A 6,443-nucleotide genomic window follows, 5' to 3' on the forward strand; every position below is an offset into this window, starting at 1 on the left:
TGTGCCCAATCTATCTCGTTGTGAATAATTTATAAAATTATATTATTGGCTATTTTATGATTTTGGCTATTTATATTAATATTCAATTAAACATCACATTTGATATAAAAATGATATAATTGGTTAATTAAATTATTAGATTTGTTATATTTAACCACATGCGTAATTCTATGTATTGTTGTTTAATTAAATTATATAGTAATGATAAATTAATAGAAAATTTATAGAAATATTCCAAAAATTCTTCTTCACAATCAGATGTGCCGGTATCGGTTTGTCAAGAATAATTATATATTTCGTTGTATTATTTACAATTGTACAAAAAAATATACATTATTATATTTGTGCACTTAATTATAATTTTTTAAATAAATATAATTTTAATTAATTATATATAATTAAATAAAATTATAACTTTAATATGTTAATTAATATAATTGTAATTTTAATATGTTAATTATGTATAATTAAATGAAATTATATAATTAATTATTTACAATTTAATTAAATGAAAACAAAAAGAAAAATTGCCCAAGTCGTGATACACAATTAGATGTACTGGTATTGGATTGTCAAGAATAATTGTATACTTCATTATATTTTTTATAACTGTAAAAAAAAATATACATATTATATTTGTACACTTAATTATAATTTTTTATATTAATATAATTTTAATATTATAATTTTTTAAACTTTAATATATTAATTATACATAATTAAACAAAATTATATAATTAACTAACAAAATTTAATTAAAAAAACAAAAAAAAAAGTTTGCACTTGGAGTCGGTATTCCAAATACCGACTCCAAGTCGGGATTTTGAATACCGACTTCAAGTCGGTATTCGAAATCCCGATTTGGGACTTTTTTTTAAAAAAAAATTCTTTTTTAGTCGAGTCGCGATTCAAAATCGCGACTCGTTATATTATTATTAATATATTTAAAAAAATTATATTAATATAAATTTTCTTTTTTTTTTATAATAAAAAATTAAATAACTCCGAGAAGGATTACATCCAATGAAAGCCCACTGACCCATGAACAAACAGGTGGCCAACTTGGCTTCCAAAAGTATCGCCCTCTCGCAGGGCAGGAAACCACTCGTCCAATGCAAAAAAGATGGCCACGTAAACTATTATCAGGCATGAAGATATAGGAGGATCTTATATGCATCCCTACAACCCGCTAGGAATTCAGAGCACTTCTTCGCTGGGAGACTATCCACCCTAGGACTTCTCATCAAAATACAAAATTCTCGAAGATTCTAGCCAATCACCATTGAATTATAAAGGGCCTTATTTGTGGCAACCATTGACCTTAATCTCCAGGAAGTATACTTCTCCACCCAGTTGGGAACTATGGCTATAAAATCCAGCCTTATTCACCTAGTAAAAAGGGGCGGATGTTGCTAGCATAAATCTTTGTATGAGAGCACTCTAACATGATTGTTCTCTCATTATTCCTCAATACTCATTATTGTCTTATATTTCTTGCCTTTATCTTTTTTATAATTGAATACTAACTTGGGCGTCGGAGTCCTAACGTCTTTTTTGCAGGTCCCTCATTCAAGACTTGTGAAGACTTTGGTCCAAGGCATCCGGGTTCAAGATATATCCTACAAGCTAACTTTGCTTGCATCAAATGGCGGTGTCTATGGGGATACAGAACGAGGGGAGGGACGTGAAAATAAAATAGTTGTAAGCGATGGTGGCAAAGGAGAAGAAGGCACGAGATGACTGGTCCAGCTGCTACCGCCAGCTGTATAAGGACCTCAAGACGTTTAAATATTTGTTGGTAGAGATGAAACGCCAGGAAGAGTGCATTGTCAATGCCAAGGAGGAGGGGTACCTGAATTTTCCAATATCAATGAGGGGAAGGCATACATGGAGATATCCTGGGCTAGTTGCTAGGCCTCTTTCTTACGGTGGACTCACTTCAAGATCGTGTTAGCGAGCAAGGCAATTGGTTTTTATATGCACATTTCTAGTATATGTCAGAAATAGTTTGGGGTTCAAAGCTACCCTCACGTGCCTCCTCCGTTGACTTGGAGACTGGCTTGGAGAAATTGCCCAGCCTGGATAAGGAAGCCCCTAAGGATATCGAGGAAAGCTAAGAGGGAGTATGTGAAGAGGGGATGTTTGCCTTCGTCCCCTCCTTCACAATATGGTTAAGTTATTTATGATACGGTAGGCAACAACCAAAGTGAGGAAGAGCTGGAAACAGTAATCCTATCTATGTTGGAAAGAGTGGCACAAGCAACCAAAAAGAAAGAAATGCCCCCCGTTATCATGGACCTAGACATTGAGGAGACCTCAGTCAATACTCCTGTTGGAAGATTAAGAGAAGAAGTGATCTAGTTGTGAAGGTGGTGGGCCCTCCAAAGGGGAGAAAGCCACGACCCCCTTGCTAAATGAAGCTTGAACCCCCACTTTTTAGTAAACAGTTTTTTGAAGTATACTATGGACATGGATATTGAAGGCTAGTTTGGCCTGAATGCTTTATAATATCTGCTCTACAATATTTCTACTTTGTTGTTGTTCTTTTTCTAGTTGAGTTTTGCCTCTTTCCTATGTACGTTTACTGTTGGTTTTGAGGCTCGTCGCCTTCAAGTGGTTGTTTTTTTTTTTCTGTAACTTTGATGTTTGTTGATTGAGAGTGGGATCTTCTTTGATCTGGTAGGTGTTGTAGACAAGATGTGATATTTGCCTTCCCCCTTTAGGTGAGCGGTAAAGCTTCATCTGCATGGTAATTCTTTGATAAGTAGAATAATGCTAGTCTTCATGGCTAGTTTTGGGAGAGATCCTCCCCTAAGAGTGGGCACATGACTTTCGTCCTAGCTCTAGGGATAGAGCTCTCTAGAGTTCATTTTCCTATAAAGAAACAGTAGTAATGTAGGGATACATTATAAGGAAGGATTACATTTGTGCATAGCATAGGTATGTATTCTTTAGGTACCTTTTCAAGGCGCATTGTTTGTGGGTGGGTCTCGGGCATACTTTAGGGTCAAGATCTTAGTTGCTAAAATGTGTCCACCTGGAGTGGGCCTTCCTTCATTGTTTCAAGAGACAGTTTCTTGAAGTATTTATATAAGATATGCTTTTGGTAGATGCCTTCTTAGCCCATACAAGGGGTATAGTCTTGTGTTTTGATAGGGAAGTTAATGATGGAGGTTTCTACTATTACTAGGGCTACTTTCATGCTTGTAGAAAGCAATATTTATTAGGTCCTGCACAAACCAAGGGTTATTAGGGAGAGTTTGTCCAAAGTAGGGGTTTGTTGATGCTTGTACAGAAGACAAAGCTTACTTAAGGGGATGCCGGCCTAGAGTAGGTCATGTTGATGCTTGTGTGGAAAATATGGCTTATTAAGGGGATATCTATCCAAAACAGGGGTTATTGATGCATCTGTAAAATACAGGACTTATTAGAAGGATGTATGCCTAGAACAAGGTTATTGAAGCCTGTGTGGAAGACATGACTTATTAGGAGGATGCTTGCCCAAGGTAGAGCTTTTAGGGGTAGAATTTTTATAGATTGTATAGTTAGAATAGGTGACCAAAAAGCCAATTAGATTAGCGATTTTGGAAACCATTCAACTAATCTTTATTTAAGCAATATTGTCCCAACGAATATGGTAAGTATTCGTCTTTGACACATGTATCTGTTGTGCTTACCAATTACATCACTGATTTAACGTCACAACAGATGCCCTCAGACCACTTGATGACCCATGTAGTTAGGCTGCAAATTGGATGGCGGCTTTGGAACCAACTTTTGAGGGTTGGTCTGATACATTTCAAGTCGAGGATCTCGAGACTAGGCAACGAGAATCCCATTGAGACTTGCTCTAAGTATTGCATTCATTGGATGAGTGCCACGTTTCATCGGCGACAGACATTGGACGTCTATGCAATTTCAGTGGGTTAGTTGACAAGGTAGTCAACTGACTGAACTGACTCGCGGGGATCGTCATATGGAAGCCTTGGAGGCTTGGTCGGCATGACACCAATCCCCAACTCCAATAGTACGGGAGTAGTTCTCAGACTTGAGGAATCACGACAGTCACGTGCATACGATGATTGTATCTTGGATCTGTGCGAGAGGTGATTGTGTCACAAACATGATCATCATAAGCCTTTTCTAGTACAGTCGGAGTATGTGGTGATGACGACAAGTTCTAAGAAGAGGATCCGTTCCCTGTCAGTATGTGACAGAGGTATCTCCTATGCACTTGGAGATGTGTTCACATTTTATGAACTTGTGGCCACAATCATAGATCAAATAGGAAAAAGAGGTTTCTATGTCGAGAAACATGGTGTAACATGATCTCAAGTATTAAGCATAGACGCCTAGTCTAGGATGGGAACCGACACCTAATTTCATGCTATAGACTAAGGTAGGGAGAGGGTAGACAAAAGGACTGTACTCGTATGGACTCAGGAGCCTAAATGTTCACAACAAAAATTTCACCTAGTCTCTAGTGCCTGGACTATTGCTAGACGGCCACCCATAGTGACGGACTTTCTTAATTAAAAGTTAATCAAGAAATATTAATTAAATTAGATTTAATTAATAATAGTGTTGGATACTAGCCCAAGTCTAGTTGAAAGGTGAACCTAAAGAGTCACACACAAATGATTGAGAAAGAACAAGGAATTAATTAGGAATTAATTCCATAAGATGTAAGTAATTGGATTACTCACATATGGGGGTCCATTGGATGGATAGCCCAAGTTTAAATTAATTGGATTAATTTAAATTGGGCTTGTCTTTATATAATTAATGAATTGAATTTCATTAAATAATAAGAGACAATTTGGGCTTAAGTATTTAATTGAATTAAATAAATTTTATTAAATTAGATTTAGTTAAAATTCATTAGGTCTTGAATTTATTTTACATAAAATTGGCCCAATGATTAAGTGCCACTAGCAAAATTGATGGAGGGAATATTGACCAAATAATTGCATTTTTGAAAAGTGCTAGCTTGGTCATATTTAGACTCTTCTCTATTTGAAATGGATTGAAGAGTTACCTTATAGATTATAGAATGTATCTAGATACATTCTTATTTATCTATTCAAGGTATATAAATATATTTTTTGTGTATGATTATTATGGTAATAATTCATTACACAATACAACACAAAAACTTTCCTCCTCCATCACAAAATTCGCCGCCCCCTCCATTATTCTCAAAGGATGAGTTTTTCTTTAATCTTGATTCTTTCTAGCAAAGGGATCAAGGTGTCGTTTCTCGATGTGGTGCAGATCATCTTTGGAGGATTTCTAAATTGGAATCTTGGGTGAACGTTCAACAAAACTAACCAGTTGGAAGCTCGAACTTTAAGAGGTAAATTTTGATTTTAATTTTTGCTTCTACTTTTATTTTCCCATCATAGCCTCGTATGATTATACTTTATTGTTGCATAAATTTTCATACTAAATCGAACGCCCGGGAACTCTAAAGGTGCACCCCTTGGTTTCGTTTGTTTTTTACGCTTCAATTTTCTTATTATGCATTTTTATTTATCGATTCCCCTAGCGCGTTCTGGGCAGTACACGCGATCCTTTCAAGAACAGAGATGTTGTTAAGTCTGTCTAGAAAAGGTCAATTAACATGGTGACATAAGTATTTATATTTTATTCTTATTTTTCGAAAGTTTGAATTATAAAATGAATCAATATCTGAAATCTTATTAGGAGTTGGATCAATTTGGGAAAACTCAAACAACAAATTAAGACCATCGATGATCTAACAACTGAAGTAAATAAATAATTAGTGTTATCTATATGTGTTCTTCTATATTACTTTTATGAAGTCTAAGATTTCTGTTGCTAACAACCTATGAGTAGTGTATGATTGATTCATGACTTAAGTTGAATGATTATATGGTAAAAGCAACATAATTAAATTATTGGTATTGCCTATATATGTTGTATTTTCCTTTTGATATTACTTTTATGTATGAATTGGACTGAAAATGAATTACTATATATGTTATGATCTATTTGATGCTTTACTTTGAATGATGATGTGGTGGAAGCAAGAACAGAAAGCGTATTTTCCATGTTCCATGAGTTATATGACATTGCCGCTATATGCTTGTGATGAAGAGATATGATGATATGTGGTCTTACTTTACTAGTTGCTTACAAGAACGATGATATATAAAAATAAGAGAGCAATGAGAATTGAATATAATTATTATGTGAATACCTCTTTAATTGGTCCCTATGAATCTGTGTGGCAAAAATAAATTCAAAAGAGTTGTAATGCAATATGAAAGGCCTCCATGCCTGTGTGGTTTACAAAGGGGAATTCACTTAAACATTGATTGATGAGTGGTGAGACTGAGTTGGCAAATAAAGACATTATATCCTTGTAAGCATATTAGAAAAGAAAATAGCGTGATTGATTGTCATGTTATGAGATTATT

This window comes from Sesamum indicum, linkage group LG6 (assembly GCF_026168435.1).
Source record: "Sesamum indicum cultivar Baizhima isolate 11 linkage group LG6, ASM2616843v1, whole genome shotgun sequence".
Classification (NCBI taxonomy): domain Eukaryota; kingdom Viridiplantae; phylum Streptophyta; class Magnoliopsida; order Lamiales; family Pedaliaceae; genus Sesamum; species Sesamum indicum.